The following is a 23,181-nucleotide window of genomic DNA, read 5'->3' on the forward strand; positions in this document are numbered from 1 at the left end:
TCAGGACCGAGCACGCCCCCATTCTCATCGACGGGGCTGCAGTGGAGTAGGTTGAGAGCTTCAAGTTCCTTGGTGTCCACATCACCAACAAACTAACATGGTCCAAGCACACCAAGACAGTCGTGAAGAGGGCACGACAAAACCTATTCCCCCTCAGGAGACTGAAAAGATTTGGCATGGGTCCTCAGATCCTCAAAAGGTTCTACAGCTGCACCATCTAGAGTATCCTGACTGGTTGCATCACTGCCTGATATGGCAACTGCTCGGCCTCCGACCGCAAGGCACCACAGAGGGTAGTGCGTATGGCCCAGTACATCACTGGGGCCAAGCTTCCTGCCATCCAGGACCTCTATACCAGGCGGTGTCAGAGGAAGGCCCTAAAAATTGTCAAAGACTCCAGCCACCCTAGTCATAGACTGTTCTCTCTGCTACCGCACGGCAAGCGGTACCGAAGCGCCAATTCTAGGTCCAAGAGGTTTCTAAACAGCTTCTACCCCCAAGCCATAAGACTCCTGAACATCTAAACAAATGGCTACCCAGACTATTTGAATTGCCCCCCCCTCTTTTACACCTCTGCTACTCTCTGTTGTTACCATCTATCCATAGTCACTTTAATAACTCAACTATTACCTCAACTAACCGGTGCCCCCGCAAATTGACTCTGTATCGGTACCCCCCGTATATAGTCTCACTATTGTTATTTTACTGCTTCTCTTTAATTACTTGTTACTTTCATTTCTTATTCTTATCCATATTTTTTAAACTGCATTGTTGGTTAGGGAGAGATGGAAGTAAGCATTTCACTGTAAGGTCTACACCTGTTGTATCCGGCGCATGTGACTAATAACATTTGATTTGATTTGATTTGAACCCTTACCAGACCCCCCCTCTCTTTTGCTCAATCTCCCCCTCTCCCCTCCTCTCTCTCTCTCTCTCGCCTTCCATCTCACTCCCCCTCTCCTTCCTTCCCCTCTCTCTCTTCCCGTCTCTCTCACCTCTCTCTGCCTCTCTCTATTTCTCATGCCTGGTACGGTACCTTCATTTATCAAGTCTTAAACAGACAGGTCTTCCCAAAAATAGTTTCTCTGGACCAGGCAAAAGAATGCCTTTGTTTTTCCAAAAAGAAATGTGCTGAATTGACTAGCACCTGGGCATTTGGCTTGAGTCACGGTGCGAAGGGAAGGGCACGGAGAGGGAGAGAGAGAGAGAGAGAGACAGAGAGAGAGAGACAGAGAGAGAGAGAGAGACAGAGAGAGAGAGAGAGAGAGAGACAGAGAGAGAGAGAGAGAGAGAGAGAGAGACACAGAGAGAGAGAGAGAGAGAGAGAGAGAGAGAGAGAGAGAGAGAGAGAGAGAGAGAGAGAGAGAGAGAGAGAGAGAGAGAGAGAGAAGTAGGGAGTGAGGTGGTATGCAGGAGGTGGTAAGGGGATGTGGATGAAGGAAAGCATGAAAGAAATGATGAGAGATAGACAGAGGAAAGACAAGGGAGGAGAAGGGGAGATTTTGAGGAGGGAGAGAAGATGGAAAGAGTGTGAGCTATTTCCCTTTCCCCACCTCCTGACATGGAGAGGAGAGGATGAGAAGAGAAGGGAGGAGAGAAGAGGAGAGAGGAGAGGAGATAAGAGAAGAGGAGGGAGGAGAGAAGAGGAGGAGAGGAGGAGAGAGGAGAGGAGAGAAGAGAGGAGTTGAAGAGGAGGAGAAGAGAGGAGAAGAGAAGGAGAGAAGATAGAAGAGGGGGGAGGAGAGGAGGGGAGAGAAGAAGAGGAAAGAGGAGAGACGAGGACAGAGAAGAGAAGGGGGCAGAGGAGAGAAGAGAACAGGAGAGGAGAAGAGAGGAGAAGAGAGGAGAAGAGAGGAGAAGAGAGGAGAAGAGAAGAGAAGAGAGGAGAAGAGACGAGAGGAGAGGAGAGGAGAGGAGAGGAGAGGAGAGGAGAGGAGAGGAGAGGAGAGGAGAGGAGAGGAGAGGAGAGGAGAGGAGAGGAGAGGAGAGGAGAGGAGAGGAGAGGAGAGGAGAGAATAGAGGAGTGAAGCTTGGTTTCCGAGGCCTGTAGATTCCATCGCCGTCAGAACATGAAACAAGCAGAAAAAACAACAACCAGGACCAGTGTCCAACATAAACCACAGCTGCTATTCACATCACCATTAACAGAGTGCAGGAGGACACACACTCATACACACACACCACAGACACAAGCATTGCACACTCTAACAACCACAGCTCAGCCACGAGTCGTACACACACTCACACACACCGCAGCACACGCCTAAAACACACATACACACAATCTCCATGCACACAGCAGCCACAGGCCTCATACACGGCAGCCGACTACGTCCAACAACACAGTGAAGCCTCTCACAGTAAACTACATCCACCCAGAAGCCGTCTACTGAAACCCTATAGATTACACTTGCGAGCCCAGGGATACTAGAACTTGCCATCCCATTCACTATTCAATAAAACTTAGATTTCACTGCATGGTCAGGCTGTGTATGGGGAGCTAAACTAGGTTTTCCTACTACAGCCTGTAAATAATCAGAGGGTGACTGTGGGAATTTAAAGGGAGATTAATAACTAATCATGAAGAACGCTGCTGACATGACTCCAAACGAGTATTAAACACTTCAGCTTGAAAGTGTCAAAGAAAAGTTACTCAACTGGACTGTGTTTAGATCCATTTTCAACAGCAGCTGCGACGGATTCCCATACGTGGAACGCAGACGTTTCATATTCACAGGACTCATCTCACCGACAGTGAGAGGTACAGACCAGGCCGTGTGCCACCAACATCGCCGCTAATGAAAACAATATTTCTCGTTTCTCTTCATCTCTCGCGGCGTTAATTAATTCCTGGTGTCGCGCGGTCGCAGCTGTCGGGGCTCTAATCTTCCAGACGTGGACAAGTGGTGAACAGGTTCCCATTTCAAAGCCGGCGCACTGTACACATTCCACAACTCAAATGTATGAAAACGTAAGAAGGGCCCCTGTCATCAAAGCCGCTTTATTAAGTGTCTCATACATTGGCACATTGGAGAATGGTTGAGACTTGACTCGTGATTAATGCTAGGCTGATGCAGGGCCTTCGGAAAGTATTCAGACCTCTTGAATTTTTCCACATTTTGTTACATTACAGCCTTATTCTAAAATGTAAATATATACACTGCCGTTCAAAAGTTTGGAGTCTTTTAATGTCCTTGTTTTTTAAAGAAAAGCACATTTTTTGTCCATTAAAATAACATCAAATTGATCAGAAATACAGTGTAGACATTGTTAATGTTGTAAATGACTATTGTAGCTGGAAACGGCTGATTTTTAATGGAATATCTACATAGGCGTACAGAGGCCAAATATCAACAACCATCACTCTTGTGTTCCAATGGCATGTTGTGTTAGCTAATCCAAGTTGATCATTTTAAAAGGCTAATTGATCATTAGAAAACCCTTTTGCAATTATGTTAGCACAGCTTAAAAATGTTGTCCTGATTAAAGAAGCAATAAAACTGTCCTTCTTTAGACTAGTTGAGTATCTGGATCATCAGCATTTGTGGGTTCGATTACAGGCTCAAAATGCCCAGAAACAAAGTACTTTCTTCCGAAACTCATCAGTCGATTCTTGTTCTGAGAAATGAAGGCTATTCCATGTGAGAAATTGACAAGAAACTGAAAATCTCGTACAACGCTGCTCCATTCACAGAACAGCACAAACGGGCTCTAGCCAGAATAGAAAGAGGCGTGAGAGGCCCCGGTGCACAACTGAGCAAGAGGACAAGTACATCAGAGTGTCTAGTTTGAGAAACAGACACTCAGAAGTCCTCAACTGGCAGCTTCATTAAATAGTACTCGCAAAACACCAGTTTTGGCAAACTCCAAGCGGGCTGTCATGTGCCTTTTACTGAGGAGTGGCTCCCGTCTGGCCTGATTGGTGGAGTGCTGCAGAGATGTCTTATTCTTATCCGTATTTTTTAAACCGCATTGTTGTTTAGGGGCTCGTAAGTAAGCATTTCACTGTAAGGTCTACACCTGTTGTATTCGGCGCATGTGACTAATCAAATTGGATTTGATTTGATTCTGGAAGGTTCTCTATCTCCGCAGAAGAACTCTAGAGCTCTGTCAGAGTGACCATCGGGTTCTTGGTCACCTACCTGACCAAGGCCCTTCTCTCTCAGTTGCTCAGTTTGGCCGGCCGGCCAGCTCTAGAAAGAGTCTTGGTGGTTCCAAACTTTTTCCATTTAAGAATGATGGAGGCCACTGTGTTCTTGGGGACCTTCAATGCTGCAGAAATGTTGGGGTACCCTTCCCCAGATCTGTGCCTCGACAGAATCCTGTCTCTAAGCTCTACGGACAATTCCTTTGACCTCATGGCTTGGTTTTTGCTTTGACATGCACTGTCAACTGTGGGACCTTATATAGACAGGTGTGTGCCTTTCCAAGTCATGTCCAATCAAATTCATTTACCCTAGGTGGACTCCAATAAAGTTGTAGAAACATCTCAAGGATGATCAATGGAAACAGGATGCACCTGAGCTCAATGTCGAGGCTCATAGAAAAGGGTCTGAATACTTGTATTTCTGTTTGTTATTTTTAATACTTTTGCAAACATTTCTAAAAACCTGTTTTCGCTATGTCAATATGGGGCATTGTGTGTAGATTGATGAGGAACATGTTTTATTTAATCCATTTGAGAACAAAGCTGTAACGTAACAAAAATGTGGAAAAAGGGAAGGGGTCTGAATACTTTCCAAATGCACTGTATCTCCCCATCTGACCTGAGGGTTCAGGTATTAATGAAAACCACACAGCACAATGTCCAAAGATCACACACATGCACACATATAAACACACACACGCAAATTAATGCAAGCACACACACAAACTGCTCCCCTACCAAAACAAACCCCCTCCCCAAATGATCAGCATTTTCAGTGTATTAGCCTCTGCAATAGACCATGAAGTCCTGGTATTATAGCAGTGTCCATTTAGCCATTTAGGGGGATCAGATGAGTTGGCCTTGATCCAGCAACCCTAACGCTTCCAACACACCGACAGCGTCACTGCTTCAAAAGAGTACGCAGCGTCATCTGGATATGTAAGCAACAAAAGTTTAACATTCACCTTCTGCTTCCATTTCTGTCAAGCCGTCTACACATACAGTTTGACGCATACGTTCGATAAACCCAACGTATGCACCACACCGAACACACTGCAACTGCCTCAGCAACGCAATGCTGCATGGAAAACGCAGTGTTTCATTGGAAATTAATGTAATTCTGGTGTACCAAAATGTAATGACACTGTTGGTGTGATCGAAGAGAAAGGGGTGATCATCTATTAGCACCTTTGCCATAAAGGTTGCGATCTCTTGCCAGAGATCATAGCATGCACACACCTCCACCTGTCCCGAGCATCCCAAAATAAACCTACACCCTTCAACCCAAAACTACACCCTAACCAGTAACCATCCCAAAATAAACCTACACCCTTCAACCCCAAACTACACCCTAACCAGAAACCATCCCAAAATAAACCTACACCCTTCATCCCCAAACTACACCCTAACCAGTAACCATCCCAAAATCAACCTACACCCTTCATCCCCAAACTACACCCTAACGAGTAGCCATCCCAAAATCAACCTACACCCTTCAACCCCAAACTACACCCTAACCAGAAACCATCCCAAAATAAACCTACACCCTTCATCCCCAAACTACACCCTAACCAGTAACCATCCCAAAATCAACCTACACCCTTCATCCCCAAACTACACCCTAACCAGTAGCCATCCCAAAATAAACCTATACCCTTCAACCCCAAACTACACCCTAACCAGTAACCATCCCAAAATCAACCTACACCCTTCATCCACAAACTACACCCTAACCAGTAGCCATCCCAAAATCAACCTACACCCTTCAACCCCAAACTACACCCTAACCAGAAACCATCCCAAAATCAACCTACACCCTTCATCCCCAAACTACACCCTAACCAGTAGCCATCCCAAAATCAACCTACACCCTTCAACCCCAAACTACACCCTAACCAGTAAACATCCCAAAATAAACCTACACCCTTCAACCCCAAACTACACCCTAACCAGAAACCATCCTAAAATAAACCTATTCCCGTCACCCTCCAAACTACACCCTAACCAGTAACCATCCCAAAATATACCTACACCCTTCATCCCCAAACTACACCCTAACCAGTAACCATCCCAAAATAAACCTACACCCTTCATCCCCAAACTACACCCTAACCAGTAACCATCCCAAAATAAACCTACACCCTTCAACCCCAAACTACACCCTAACCAGTAACCATCCCAAAAGTAAACCTACACCCTTCATCCCCAAACTACACCCTAACCAGTAACCATCCCAAAATAAACCTACACCCTTCAACCCCAAACTACACCCTAACCAGTAACCATCCCAAAAGTAAACCTACACCCTTCAACCCCAAACTACACCCTAACCAGTAACCATCCCAAAATAAACCTACACCCTTCAACCCCAAACTACACCCTAACCAGTAACCATCCCAAAATAAACCTACACCCTTCAACCCCAAACTACACCCTAACCAGTAACCATCCCAAAAGTAAACCTACACCCTTCAACCCCAAACTACACCCTAACCAGTAACCATCCCAAAATAAACCTACACCCTTCAACCCCAAACTACACCCTAACCAGTAACCATCCCAAAATAAACCTACACCCTTCAACCCCAAACGTGTCTCTGGTAGCCCCTCATTACCACAGAACCTCTCTGCAGTGATCCAGGAAATAGGCTATAACTTATCCGAAAGACTTCAGGTAGGACCCAGTTTTTCAGGTCAGGTCACATGGTCAGGAAACCCTGTCTCTGGATATATTACTGGTGCTCTAGCCAGTGATCATTAGGTCAGGCCTGAATGCCCTCATATAATGAGAGCGCTGTTTGGGGATTTGTTCTAGTAACGATAGAGGAAGGGCAGGCTTAAGCAATGCACCCTGGGTCTTTGTCTGGGCGCTGGCAGTATTGACGAGCGCTGATCGATGTTAATTGCTAGACAGAATGGCTGTATTGATGAGGCTCCAAGGAGGCAGCAGCCTGCAGGCCTGGCTGGTTGGTTGGTCATCCCCATCCCTAAAGAGAGAGAGAGAGAGAGAGAGAGAGAGAGAGAGAGAGAGAGAGAGAGAGAGAGAGAGAGAGAGAGAGAGAGAGAGAGGCAGCGAGAGAGAGAGAGGGGCAGCGAGAGAGCGAGAGAGAGGGGCAGCGAGAGAGCGAGAGAGAGGGGCAGCGAGAGGCAGTGAGAGAGGCAGCGAGAGAGAGAGAGAGAGAGGCAGCGAGTGAGAGAGTTTTAAATATCTTATTTGAAGATCAATAGCCAGGAGCTACAGAGGCAAAGACATGAGCAATTAATATGCTCAGAGAGACGGAGGGAGAGAGAGACGGCGGGAGAGAGAGACAGAGGGAGAGAGAGACGGAGGGAGAGAGAGAGAGACGGAGGGAGAGAGAGACAGAGGGACAGATAGACAGAGGGAGAGAGAGACGGAGGGAGAGAGAGAGATGGAGGGAGAGAGAGACGGAGGGAGAGAGAGACAGAGAGAGAGATAGACAGAGGGAGAGATAGACAGAGGGAGAGAGAGACGGAGGGAGAGAGAGTTACGGATGGAGAGAGAGACGGAGGGAGAGAGAGACAGAGAGAGAGATAGACAGAGGGAGAGATAGACAGAGGGAGAGGGAGAGATAGGTGATAAAAAGAGAGAGGGGGGAATTAAAGATAGAAAATGAATGAAAGAAAGACTTATGTGAGTGGGAGAGGAAGAGAAGGAGAAATTGAGAAAAAATAAAGAAAATGAGAAGTGTGTAGAAGGACTTGTACGTTCCTGTACATTACCACAATCACACCATGAGCAGTTAATCATGAAACATCTCCACCTTTCTTCTTCGTGGAGAGTTCTTTCTTCCTGTCCACGCGATGGACGGAGAACCCCGCTGGAAAAGCCTGAGGTACCTTTAGATTTGCTATTTCAGTTGGCTATGTCGCTGTCGGATCATCTTTTACCCATCAGTAAAAAGAGCATCTATTCAAATAAAATAAAATAAAGTTGTATTTGTCACATGTGCCGGTGTAGACCTTACAGTGAAATGCTTACTTACAAGCCCATAACCAACAATGCTTTAAGAAGTTTTTAAGAAAAATAAGTGTTAAGTAAAAAATAGAAAATAACAAAATTAAACTAACAAATAATTAAAGAGCAGCAGTAAAATAACTTTAGCGAGACTATATACAGGGGGTACCGGTACAGAGTCAATGGTGCGGGGGCACCGCTTAGTCGAGGAAATGTAGGTAATATGTACATATAGGTAGAGATATTAAAGTGACTATGCATAGATAATAACCAGAGAGTAACAGCAGCGTAAAAGAGGGGTCCTGGTAGCCATTTGATTTGCTGGTCAGGAGTCTTATGGCTTGGGGGTAGAAGCTGTTAAGAAGCCTTTTGAACCTAGAATTGGCACTCCGGTACCGCTTGCAGTGCGGTAGCAGAGAGAACAGTCTATGACTAGGGTGGCTGGAGTCTTTGACAATTTTTAGGGCCTTCCTCTGACACCGCCTGGAATAGAGGTCCTGGATGGCAGGAAGCTTGGCCCCAGTGATGTACTGGGCCGTACGCACTACCCTCTGTAGTGCCTTGCGGTCGGAGGCCGAGCAGTTGCCATACCAGGCAGTGATGCAATCAGCTGCACTTATTGATGAAGCCATTGACTGATGTGGTTTACTCCTCAATGCCATCTGACGAATCCCGGAACATATTCCAGTCTGTGCTAGCAAAGCAGTCCTACAGTCAGTGCTAGCAAAACAGTCCTGCAAAACAGTCCTGTAGCTTAGCATCTGCTTCATCTGACCACTTTCTTATTGACCGAGTCACTGGTGCTTCCTGCTTTAGGAATCAGGAGGATATAAATATGGTCAGATTTGCCAAATGAAGGGCGAGAGAGAGCTTTGTACGCGTCTCTGTGTGGAGTAAAGGTGGTCTAAAGCTTTTTTCCCTCTGGTTGCACATTTTTCATGCTGGTAGATATGAGATAAAACGGATTTAAGTTTCCCTGCATTAAAGTCCCCTGCCACTATGAGCACCGCTTCTGGATGAGTGTTTTCCTGTTTGCTTATGGCCGTATACAGCTCATTGAGTGTGTTCTTAGTGCCAGCATCAGTTTGTGGTGGTAAATAGACAGCTACGAAGAATATAGATGAAAACTCTCTTGATAAGTAGTCTACAGCTAATCATGAGATGCTCTACCTCAGGCGAGCATAACCTCGAGACTTCCTTAGATTTTGTGCACCAGCTGTTGTTTACAAATATACATAGACCGCCACCCCTTGTCTTACCAGAGGCCGCTGTTCTATCCTGCCGAAAAAAGCTTAAAACCCACCAGCTATATGTTATTCATGTTGTCGTTCAGCCACGACTCGGTGAAACATAAGATATTACAGTTTTTAATGTCTCGTTGGTAGGATATACGTGATCGTAGTTTATCTATTTTATTTTGCATTGATTGTACGTTGGCTAATAAGACCAATGGTAAAGGGAGACCCGCTCGGCGTCTGATCCTTACAGGACACCCAGATGTTCGTCCCCGATATCTTCGTCTCTTTCTCCTGCGAATGACAGGATGAGGGCCTTGTCAGGTGTCTGAAGTAAATCTTTCCCGTCCGACTCATTGAAGAAAAAGTATTCCTCCAGCAAGGGGTGAGTAATCGCTGTCCTAATATCTAGAAGCTCTTTTCGGTCATAACACACAGTGGCAGAAACATTATGTACAAAATAAGTTTCAAATAAAACGAAAGAACACACACAATAGCACAATTGGTTAGGAGATCGTAAAACGGCAGCCATCTCCTCCGGCGCCATTATACATCTATTGGGTAGACGACTTACACAATGGCTGAAAAATATAATTCTTCAAGGTGACATCTATACACCACTCCATAGCTAGATAGCCACAAAATACACTTGAAGTGAAATGGACTCCCATCGAGTCACTCCTTCTGATGGGCATCCCAAAAATCTCAGGGGGAACAAAGTACACTAAAGGTATGTGGACACCTGCTCCTCAAACTTCTCAATCCAAAATCATGGGTGTTAATATGGAGTTGGTCCCCACTTTACTGCTATATTAGCCTCCACTCTTCTGGAAAGGCTTTCCACTAGACGTTGGAACATTACTGCGGGCACTTGCTTTCATTCAGCCACAAGAGCATTAGTGAGGTCGGGCACTGAGGTTGGGCGATTAGGCCTGGCCAGCAGTCGACGTTCCAATTCATCCCAAACGTGTTTGATGGGGTTGAGGCCGGGGCTCTGTGCAGGCCAGTCAAGTTTTTCCACAATGATCTCAACAAATCATTTCTGTATGGACCTCACTTTGTGCACGGGGGCATTGTTATGCTGAAACAGGAAAGGGTCTTCCCCAAACTGTTGCCACAAAGTTGGAAGCGCAGAATCGTCTAGAATGTCATTGTATTCTGTAGTATTAAGATTTCCCTTCACTGGAACTAAGGGGCCTAGCCAGAACCATGAAAAACAGCCCCAGACCATTATTCCTCCTCCACCAAACTTTACAGTTGTCACTATGCATTGGGGCAGGTAGCGTTCTCCTTGCATCCGCCAAACCCAGATTTGTCCGTTGGACTGCCAGATGGTGAAGCGTGATTCAGCACTCCAGAGAAAGTGTTTCCACTGCTCCAGAGTCCAATGGCTGCAATCTTTACACCACTCCAGCCGACACTTGGCATTGCGCATGGCAATCTTGGGCTTGTGTGCGACTGCTCAGCAATGGAAACCCATTTCATGAAGCTCCCGACGAACAGTTCTTGCGCTGACGTTGCTTCCAGGGACAGTTTGGAACTCGGTAGTAAGTGTTGCAACCGAGGACAGACGATTTGTTCGTGCTACGCGCTTCAGCACTCGCCGGTCCTGTTCTGTGAGCTTGTGTGGCCTACCACTTTGTGGTGAGCCGTTGTTGCTGCTAGACGTTTCCACTTCACAGTAACAACACTTACAGTTGACCGGGGCAGCTCTAACAGTGCAAACTTGACAAACTGACTTGTTGGAAAGGTGGCGTCCTATGACGATCTCTTCAATATGTGCTATTCTACTGCCAATGTTTCCCTATGGAGATTGCATGGCTGTGTGCTCGGTTGTATACACCTGTCAGCAAATCAAATCAAATCAAATGTATTTATAAAGCCCTTCTTACATCAGCTGATATCTCAAAGTGCTGTACAGAAACCCAGGGTAAAACCCCAAACAGCAAGCAATGCAGGAATAGAAGCACGGGTGGGCCTGAGATAGCCGAATCCACTATTCTAAAATATGTATATTTCTCTGCATATCTAAGCATACCTCTTGAACTTTCTGTATCCTCCTGACTGGTGGTTATTTTTTAAATATTGGTAAAAGTTTGAAAGGAATGTGAGTATAATTCAGTACATTTAGTTATTGCTTGCGTTTCTAAAGTCTACCAACCTTGCCAGCAGGCATGCCAGTTAAGATATACAAGCTAGCTACTCTATCTTGATTGATAGCTACCAAGAAGCCATTTCAGGCTACTTATGAGGTTGGGAGACTGGGAACCTATCTGGGCTAACTAAAACCAACTTCATAAAATTGCTAGGTGGCTAGTTTTTTAACATAAAATAATTTTTGATTTGATTTATACAGGCCACATCTGAAGGGACACGTGCCCCTGTGCCTCATATGGGCATGACACATCTGAATTGGGGTATTTCTGCAACTCTCAAAGTCTATTAAAGACCATGTTTAAATAACCCCAATTACTAAGAGCAAGCTGGGGCAAAGGAATGCCCCGTGTAATGACTGGCGCCCCCTGTGGTGTGTTGGAGTAAACAGCGGTCACATGTGTGTCTGTTTGAACCTGTGGTCCAGCGGGCTGTGGTCAGCCAGGTGGTTTATAAGAAGTGCCCTCCTGCCCTGGCCTGGCTAGCTGGACAGCAGGCAGGCCAAAGGAGTAAACTATCCACCCAGACACAGGTGCAGGGACGGGAAGAGGGCCAGGAGCTCTTCTATTGAACATGACTTAAAAGCCATTCAACCACAGTACCCCTACCCAGCCCCGCGAGGCCACGTAGCTGCTGTCATGTGCGCGCGCTTGTGTGCATGCGTGCGTGTGTGTGTGTGTGTGTGTGAGAGAGAGAGAGAGAGAGAGAGAGAGAGAGAGAGAGAGAAAGGTATGGAAGGATTGTTGTGTTGGCTTGGCTGACCGTCTGCGGTTCTGTGGCGGTGAGAGAGAGAGTTGGGAGCGCAGAGCGGGCGTTGCTGCCGAAATCCCTGAGAAATGTTCGTTTTGGATCCGAGTCCATACTTACATACCGCCCTCCCACTTTTCAAGCGGACTGTCTCTCACTCTCTGTTTCATTTTCCCTATTAAGGTTGAACTTATAAGTTATGAAACGAAGAGTCAAAATACATCACTTTTTAAAGCCATATATATAATTCTTGACTTGGAGGGTCTGCTCTGCTAGTCGTGCCCCCCACCCTCCTCTCTTCCCGCTCTTGCGGGCTCGCCCCACCATGGGTCCAGAGCAGAGGGGTGGCAGTGGTCGGGTTTCTCTTTCACTGAGGCGAGGAGTAATCTAAGGGCAAAAGTAACTCGCCTCTTTTATTCCCCAGGGAGTTGTGAAAGGTGGCAAAAGAGCAGAGAAACCCACATAAACCCGTGTTTGGTGGAGATTTGTAAAAACTCAGCATTGTTTCCCCTTCCCCCCTTACTTGCAGTCAGTGACATGTCCAACACGGTTTTGCCGGAGTTGTTCGGCATCACATAGCGGCTGACTGATCTAATTTTGATCCATTAAGTGTGTGTGTGAGAGAGTGGGTGCGGGGGAGCAGCAGAGGGAGAGGTGGCTGGTGGTGTGAAGGAGGGAGCGGTGGATTGATCCACGGCTGTTAAAATCTTGTTCTTTTTTTTCTTGGAGTGAGGTTTGTGCCTGCGGACTGATTCGCCTATCCCATACAGCAATCCCATCCACGGCAAAGACAAGCTTTTTGTGGAAGGAAAATCTTTTCTTCTTTTTTTAAAGCGAAAACCAACATACATGTTGGAGCTGGAGAAAAGCCGCAGCTGTGTCCTTTTTGTGTTTTCCTCTCGCCACTGATTGAAAGAAGGAAGCAGAGAGAGAGAGGGAGAGAAGGTGCAGGTTCTGGGGTCGATTTGTCAATGTGATTAGGTAAACGTCGTTTCAAGTGCACGCATTCACTTGACCTTTATCTCTTTCTCAACAGAAGTAGACCCGTTTCTTCTGTTCTGCAACGCTCGGATCCTTGAACCAGCCATATACACGTTGTTGTTTTTTCAGGAAAACTGCTAACTTTCTATTTAAAAATAAAAATATCAGATTGCTTTTTTTCCCCTTCAAACAGTTTCGAGGTGATGTAATCGTTCTGTGTTTTGGTTGGTATTGTGTCGGAGCTCTGGGAGGACTGCAGCCAGGCAACTTGCGGCTGAGACAGACGGGGAAGTCAGGGAAATCAGGTGCAGAGAGCGCTTTCATTTCCGTGCTGTCGCGGGTGGCTGGGTCCGCCACCCAGTCACAGCTGTTCCCATCCTCTCCAATTCCCCCTCCCTCTATCACTACATCCCTCCTCTCTCTCACTCCCCCTCACCTCTTCCCTTTCATTCAACTCTCTCCATCTCCCTCTGAGCTGGACCGCTCCGGGCTTTTCTCCACTCTACTGGACACTGTTGTTCGGTGTCCCCCGGGCCAGAGACTTCGTGACCCATCGTGCGGTAGTAGCCATGACCGAGCCCGCCCTGCAGCACCCGGCGCCCGCAGAGCCCCCTTCTCCACGCCGCCCTCGCCTCCAGCCCGTCCAGGTACCCCGCCTCCCACAGCGCCTTACCTTGCCTCGCAGGGACTAGAGACCTCTTTCTGCGTCTCATATCTTCAAATTCGTCTAATGTGGAATTCTCTCAGAAGAAAGTTATTGACCTAGTATAAGCCTTATTGTAGCACCAAAACTCCAGGACGAACGTGAATTACACATAACGTAGCGGGGGAGTCGATTGGACTTCAGCAGCTGTGAGCCGTGACGGCGCTTTCACCTGTTCCTCTCAAGCCCGGAGGCTACAGCTGTTTGATGCCCTAACCTCTCCCCGCGCTCCGCCCCTCCCCGCTCCACCAGCCATAGTGACAGCCAAGAAAGGTAGCCCTCTGGTCACAGTGGCACGGCCACCCCGCCCCACCACACCCCACCCACCGCAAGCCGATGCCAACGAGAGTGTCTGCTGACTCTTTGACCCTCCACTCCATCCAACGGATTATAAACACACAAGTGAACTCTCCGGACTGTCGGACCGGCTCTGACCGACAAGGAGACTGACTCTGGGCGAAGTTCCGTAGTGGAGGGGGGAAGAGATGCGGTCCCTTCTCTCCACGCTCGCTGTCTTGTAAGTCTCTCTAACAACACATTTCTCAAGAATGTTATTGATATATAAAACAACTTATGTTTCAGTCATATATATATATATAAGACTCAAACATAAATTGCTTTATATATAGGGTTTCTCTGGGTATTTATTTGACTGTCATCTCTCCCATATGTCACCATAGAAACGTTTCAAGATAGGTCAGGTTGTGATTGGCAAACGTTTCAGTGTCCCTGGGTTAGAGTTTGGGCTATGCCACTCGGACTTGTCATAAACACCTTTATAACCCTTATTGCTGGTGTTGTTGATGTTGACCAATTCAATTGGACCTTGGTTTATATGAAGTAGAGTGCAGTAATTGAATTGAATCATAGTCTACACACTATCGCAAACTTTCATTGGATCATAGGCTACAACAATATCTAATGGAATAGGAAAATGCTGACATGCCAACTGCCACTGTGTTAAAGGATAGAGTGGAGTGCCTGCGGTTGACTATTTGAGGTGTGTCCCGTTAAAAGCCAGGAATTTATTTGTCTTTCTTTGTGTCGGCTGTATTTCTCCCAGATGGAAGTCATCTCCAGATAGTTCTAATTCCCTTGCTCAGACAACCTGTACAGGGTGCTCTCTCTCTCTCTCTCTCTCTCTCTCTCTCTCTCTCTCTCTCTCTCTCTCTCTCGCTCTCTCGCTCTCTCGCTCTCTGTCTCTCTCTCTCTCTCTCTCTCTCTCTCTCTCTCTCTCTCTCTCTCTCTCTCTCTCTCTCTCTCTCTCTCTCTCACTCTCTCTCTTATTGGAATGAGAAACATATATAAATGTACATTGCCAAACAGGGTTGGGGATTACATGTAAGGGATTACAAAACGGTAACTGTAATCCGGTAATCCGTTACGTTACCAGCAAATTACAGATTACAGATACTTTTTAAATACTAAATGATTCTGTCGTAAATTTGTTCCACCTGAGCGAGTCTGACCACAAATCAGAGACCGCTATGATGAAACACCAAATGTGTTTGATCATCGCCGGGTTTTCCAAATGGTGCGACTGCTGTCGGCATCCAAAGATTATCCAATTTGAATAAAAGATTGGAGGTAAGGGTGACAGCAGTGGTGTAGTCTACGGCGATACGGATATCTACATAACGCATTGATGTGAATCATACTGCTGCTCTCTCGTTAAGCTATTTACGATTTACGTATTGTGGTTGTTGTGGATGGCTGTTCACGAATCTAAATGTGTATTTGAACCCAATGATGGTTGAATTCAAGAAGTTTAAGCTGCCTATCAATCATTGTTTTTGAAACCAGTGGACGGCAAGTGAAAAATGCGCTCTTGCAACAGCAGCATAGCGCGGATCCCAGCCTATGGAATCAAAGTGGAGCTATTATTGCTCAATCTAATTCATGCAGATTTTTTTTCTCCAGAGAACTAATGGACACATACTCAAACTCGCACACGTTTGAAAGACTTAACGGGGAAATCTGTATAAATACTTATACATACAGTTGAAGTCGGAAGTTTACATACACTTAGGTTGGAGTCATTAAAACTCGTTTTTCAACCGCTCCACATATGTATTGTTAACAAACTATAGTTTTGGCAAGTCGGTTAGGCAAGTCGGCTACTTTGTGCATGACACAATTAGTTGTTCCAACAATTGTTTACAGACAGATTATTTCAGTTATAATTCACTGTATCACAATTCCAGTGGGTCAGAAGTTTACATACACTAATTTGACTATGCCTTTAAACAGCTTGGAAAATTCCAGAAAATGATGTCATGGCTTTAGAAGCTTCTGATAGGCTAATTTACATCATTTGAGTCAATTGGAGGTGTACCTGTGGATGTATTTCAAGGCCTACCTTCAAGCTCAGTGGCTCTTTGCTTGACATCATGGGAAAATCAAAATAAATCAGCCAAGACCTCAGCAAAGAAATTGTAGACCTCCACAAGTCTGGTTCATCCTTGGGAGCAATTTCCAAACACCTGAAGGTACCCAGCCTAGCCTCACATTCAATTCGCGCATATATGTACAAAATGTATTTCAGCAGATTTCGTGCGTTTTTGTGCATTTTTGGGGTGGTTCAATTCGTTTGAAAATACACGAATTTCTGTGCTACTTAATTCGTGCGAAAATACACGAATTTCTGTGCTACTTAATTCGTGCGAAAAGACACGAATTTAACCAGTAGGCGACACACAAGCCGTTGCAACAACCATAGACGCGATCGCCTGTATTTATTTATTTTACGTTATGAATATATAGATATTTTGTCTTTTTTTAACCATTTAACCATAAGAGGTTATATATATATTGTCTTTATTTAATCCCTATTAAAACATTGTGGTTTTATGCCTATATGTACTGTTTTCGATTTTTTCTGAACAGACTTTTCAGGATAGAATGAATGTAAGCAATGCATGATGGTTAATGGTGTTTTATTCGGTTGTAGTTCCATGTATTTCTTAAAAAATAAACGTGTAAACCATTTTTATTGAACAGAATGTAACTGAAAATACAATGGCAGCCTTGCCATTGTCCATCAATAACAAAACATTTTTTTTTCGTATAACATTTGGGGAAACGTATGCAGTCATTGTAGTCTCACATTTTGTTGGCCAACCAAAATTACCAAAACGTTAACCCGTAATAAGGCTAGGGTGGCTGAGTGTAAATACATGGCTCTGAGTGTAAGCACCTTTTCACTAGAAACGTTCTTGTGTTCAAATTACCGTCAGTGCGAAATAGCTAGAAAGCTTTCGTATTTCCACTTGGCTGCACCTACGGTTACGATAACGATAAATCAAGTGCAATACCTGCGTCGACCTGTGTCGAGCAGCAAAACACCGGAAAGCTTCTAGCCTACCGGAAAGTTACAAGAAGAACAAGAATAGTTACCTCATCCGGTCATGTGACACTCTGGATGCCCCCTAAAAGCAATTTCAACCGTTTTGAAAAATGACGCCTGGTAACCCCAAAAAAATACCAGGTGCATGAAAAGTTTGGACTTAGAATATTTTTTGAAAACCTCCATAAATCACTCAGGCCAGCACCCATTGATTTGGGGCGGTAGTATAGCGCTCCCAGAGCGGGTATGGAAGTCTGGATCCCCCTTAAAAGCATTTAAGGCTCTGTGTGTCTTTAAGCACCATACTTTTTCACTCCATCCTTGCTGTGTGTGTGTGTGTGTGTGTGTGTGTGTGTGTGTGTGTGTGTGTGTGTGTGTGTGTGTGTGTGTGTGTGTGTGTGTGTGTGTGTGTGTGTGTGTGTGTGTGTGTGTGTGTGTGTGTGTGTGTGTGTGTGTGTGTGTGTGTGTGTGTGTGTGAGAGCGCTTTTCTTTGACATCTGTTTAGCGAAATTACTGATTTACAGTTCATGAGGGTTGACCGATTCACACATTTAAAGTTTTGGAAAGATCTGACTTTTTTAAACCTTCGAAACAGCACCTATGACCCCATTTTAAGGCACTTCCGGTTGGCACAGGAAGCTATAAGTAAATACATATCCTGATCGGGGTATGCTTTTACAGAATCCTGAGTTTTAAGTCTATACGTTAAGAACTGACTGATTTACACAGGGTTGAATGCACTATATATCACAAACTGCTGGTTGGGTATGGCAAAACACTTTTAGGGTGATTTTATCACTTCCGGTTGCTCCAGGAAGCTTAGAATCAACACAGGTAGACCTCATAGTGGCTTGATGGATTGTCATTGAAGACAGGTTCATAAGACATTCATAACCCACATAGGCTTCAGGTTGAATTTAGGGGTGCAGGCAATGTGTTCCTATGGGGTGAGATGTCATTGTAAACTGTTTGATGTAAACACCTTCTTTTAACTGTTAAGGGTTAATGCCACACGGTCAATGTTAGGCTTGCACAGAGACCTTAGGAACGTTCCTGAGGTCAAATTGTGCTTCTAAACCTTAACAGTTCTCTCTCTGTCTCCCAAAAGCAAAAGACTTGAAATGTAGGTCAAGGGTCATCTTCTTGTCACTGTCGCTGCGCTCAGACCGAGCAAGCTACGGTCAAGCGGGGCATCTCGTTGAACTCGGCACGGCTATGGTGATGTCATTTTTAGTGGTGATTTCAGAATGCTATTTTGGTGGTTTTTCACTGTTGAAACATATTGCAAATGCACAAAAGTCAACTAGCAAGTCAGTGTCCATCAGCTAATTAGATATTTTCAGACACCAAACTGATACCATCTGACTCCAAACTCACTTTTTCCAACTCGTTTAGAAGCCAACTATCACATATTTCAGAGCAGGCCCAAAATTCACAGCGCCTTCCATTTAAACCATAATAAAACAAATAATACGTAGTTATGTTCTAGCTGCGGGTCCAGTTTTCACATTATGTTTAGCCCTATGTGAGGCGACCTCGAATCCCAAGTTTCAGCTCGATAGGTCATTCGGTGCCCGAGCAAAACCTTAATTGGTGCTGAAATTCCACTTTTTTCCATGCCTTGCTACGGGGTCCTTGAATGAGCTATCGGACAGAAATGTCGGGGTCCGTCTCTATGAGCCGGGCCGGTTTCAATGCACCTAGTCTTGCAACTCTGGGACTTTTCTAAATGTCACCATTTTGTAATGCTCAAAATGAATTGAAGTCAATGCAAATGCACCGAGGCTTTTTATCGGTCCGAGAACCTTCTAGAGCCACATAACTCACCGTGCTTAATCGACCTGAGCTCTAGAACAGGTTTGTAAAGTTTCAGAACTCTAGGTCTGACGGTTCTTTAAAAGTTCAAACAAAAGTAACTATTGCAGGCACTGTCTGCCTCTAAGCCCCTCAGTGTGTCACTCCATCCTTTCTGTGTGGGTGTGTACATTTTTCCTTGAAATCTGATGGGATGAATGACTGATTTACAGTTCATGAGGGTTGCCTATTCACATATATTAAGTTTTGGAAAGATTTGACTTTTTTAACCCTTCGAAACAGCCCTTTTGACACCAATTATGGCACTTCCGGTTGGCACAGGAAGCTGAAAGTAAACACATATCCTCATTGGAGTGGGCTTTTACAGAATCCTGAATTTTAAGTCTATACGTTAAGAACTCACTGATTTACATAGGGTTGAATGCACTATTTCTCTCAAACTGCAGGTTGGGTATGGCAAACACTTTTAGGGTGATTTAACCACTTCCGGTTGCTCCAGGAAGCTTAGAATCGACACAGGTAGACCTCATAGTGGCCTGATGGATTGTCATCGAAGACAGGTTCATAAGGCATTATTAACCCACATAGGCTTCAGGTTGAATTTAGGGGAGCAGGCAATGTATTCCTATGGGGAGACATGTCATTGTAAACTGTTTGATGTAAACACCTTCTTTTAACTATTAAGGGTTAATGCCACACGGTCAATGTTAGGCTTGCACAGATCGGGAGGACCTTAGGAACGTTCCTGAGGTCAAATTGTGCTTCTAACCTTAACGGTTCTCTCTCTGTCTCCCAAAAGCAAAAAACTATGAAATTGAGGTCAAAGGGTCATTTGGGTCCTTCTTCTTGTCCCTGTCGCTGCACTCAGACCGAGCTAGCTACGGTCAAGCGGGGCATCTCGTTGAACTCGGCACGTCCTGGAGATAATGGCAATGCCATTGCAGGCTTTGTGTGTCTTTAAGCACCGTACTTTTTCACTCCATCCTTTTATCCCCTTTTCTTCGTGGTATCCAATCGCTAGTAATTACTATCTTGTCTCATCGCTACAACTCCTGTATGGGCTCAGGAGAGACGAAGGTCGAAAGCCACGCGTCCTCCGAAGCACAACCCAACCAAGCCGCACTGCTTCTTAACACAGCGCGCCTCCAACCCGGAAGCCAGCCGCACCAATGTGTCGGAGGAAACACCGTGCACATGGCCCCCTTGGCTAGCGCGCACTGCCCCCGGCCCGCCACAGGAGTCGCTGGAGCGCGATGAGACAAGGATATCCCTACCGGCCAAACCCTCCCTAACCCGGACGACGCTAGGCCAACGGACCTCCCGGTCGCGGCCGGCTGCGGCAGAGCCTGGGCGCGAACCCAGAGACTCTGGTGGCGCAGCTAGCACTGCGATGCAGTGGCAGAGCTTCGAGACCCACTTAAAAAATGTTCGTCTGAACACACTGCAACTGGATCTGTAATTTTTTTTTTTTAACTCCTTTTTGTGAACATGACCAATTTGTCAATGTACGATTTCTCTTAAATTACGATAGATAAATGGCTGGTTCTTTTTTTCCTGACACCGTATGCTTATGTACTTTGACGTGAAGCGGTCAAATTAGCACCCTACTTTACGTTTTTGACCTTTAATCCCAGAAAAATGGCCATAACTCAAAAAGCGTTGAGGCCTCGACGCCATCTTGTTTGGGGCCAACTGTCCATTACGTCTTCGAAATATTTTCCGTTTAGGAGAAAAGGCCACATGCATTTGCAATGCGCTTGTGCATTTGCAATATTATTTATTTTCCCTCTGGTGGGAATTTCCTAGACTGCGGAAAAATGACCAAAATGTGTTATTTTTATAAAACGGAAACCGAACGTCCGAGAGATTTAGTTTGATGACTTCCTGAAAGATCTCTCCCCCGCGCACGGCCCGACGCCGTCCGCGAATTTTAGAAACGTTGCAGGACGTCTAGTAAGGGACCTTACATTTGCAATGTGGCGTTTCTCACTAACCATATGGCGAGTGCTAAAATGTTCCCTTAAGGTATGGAAAGGCCTTGGAAAGGCCATAAGTGTAAGCCAACATAATTCATTATTTTACATTAACATGTAATACATGCATTATGAAGAAAATTGTGTAATTTAGGCTCCACGAAATATGAAATGGGTTATGAAGAAAATCGTGTATGGTTGCCTACATGACAAAAAGGCGTTCTGATTACAAGTGCACCAGTATCCAAAGTATTAAGCGAAATCAAGCACAGAAAACAGCATTGGCATTAATAAAACAATATTTCCCACGAATTAAGTCGCAGGTAAATGTGCGTCTTTTCTCAAATTCTGTTCAGCAAGTCTAAAACAGTACATATAGGCATACAACGACACATTTTAAAACATGGTTAAACAAAGACAACATTTCTGTATATTCATGACGTTGAATTAGCCATTAAGAAGAACAAAAATGAAATACAAATTATCGCGTCTACATGGTTGTTGCAACGGCTTGTGTGTCACCTACTGGTTAAATTTGTGTCTTTTCGCACGAATTAAGTAGCACAGAAATTCGTGTATTTTCAAACGAATTGAACCACCCCAAAACACCCCAAAAATGCACAAAAACGCACGAAATCTGCTGAAATACATTTTGTACATATATGCGCGAATTGAATGTGAGACTGTGTTGAGGTACCACGTTCATCTGTACAAACAATAGTACACAAGTATAAACACCATGGGACCACGCAGCCGTCATACCGCTCAGGAAGGAGCCGCGTTCTGTCTCCTAGAGATGAACGTACTTTGGTGCGAAAAGTGCAAATCAATCCCAGAACAACAGCAAAGGAGCTGGTGAAGATGCTGGAGGAAACAGGTACCAAAGTATCTATAGCCACAGTAAAACGAGTCCTATATCGACATAACCTGAAAGGCCGCTCAGCAAGGAAGAAGCCATTGCTCCAAAACCGCCATAAAAAAGCCAGACTACGGTTTGCAACTGCACATGGAGAAATGTCCTCTGGACTGATGAAACAAACATTTGGCCATAATGACCATCGTTATATTTGGAGGAAAAAGGGGGAGGCTTGCAAGCCGAAGAACACCATCCCAACCGTGAAGCACGGGGGTGGCAGCATCATGTTGTGGGGGTGCTTTGCTGCAGGAGGGACTGGTGCACTTCACAAAATAGATGGCATCATGAGGCAGGAAAATTATGTGGATATATTGAAGCAACATCTCAAGACATCAGTCAGGAAGTTAAAGCTTGGTCACAAATGCTTCTTCCAAATGGACAAGGACCACAAGCATACTTCCAAAGTTGTGGCAAAATGGCTTAAGGACAACAAAGTCAAGGTATTGGAGTGGCCATCACAAAGCCCTGACCTCAATCCTATAGAAAATTTGTGGGCAGAACTGAAAAAGTGTGTGTGAGCAAGGAGGCCTACAAACCTGACTCAGTTACACCAGCTCTGTCAGGCGGAATGGACCAAAATTCACCCAACTTAATGTGGGAAGCTTGGGGAAGGCTACCCAAAACGTTTGATCCAAGTTAAACAATTTAAAGGCAATGCTACCAAATACTAATTGCGTGTATGTAAACTTCTGTGTGTGTGATAAATGTGATAAAATAAATAAAACCTGAAATGAATCATTCTCTCTACTATTATTCTGACATTTCACATTCTTAAAATAAAGTGGTGATCCTAACTGACCTAAAATTGAATTTTAACTAGGATTAAATGTCAGGAATTGTGAAAAACTGAGTTTAAATGTATTTGGCTAAGGTGTATGTAAACTCACGACTTCAACTGTATGTATATATATATATATATATACACTGCTCAAAAAAATAAAGGGAACACTTAAACAACACAATGTAACTCCAAGTCAATCACACTTCTGTGAAATCAAACTGTCCACTTAGGAAGCAACACTAATTGACAATAAATTTCACATGCTGTTGTGCAAATGGAATAGACAAAAGGTGGAAATTATACGCAATTAGCAAGACACCCCCAATAAAGGAATGGTTCTGCAGGTGGTGACCACAGACCACTTCTCAGTTCCTATGCTTCCTGGCTGATGTTTTGGTCACTTTTGA

This window comes from Salvelinus namaycush, chromosome 17, assembly GCF_016432855.1.
Source record: "Salvelinus namaycush isolate Seneca chromosome 17, SaNama_1.0, whole genome shotgun sequence".
NCBI classification, from domain to species: Eukaryota; Metazoa; Chordata; class Actinopteri; order Salmoniformes; family Salmonidae; genus Salvelinus; species Salvelinus namaycush.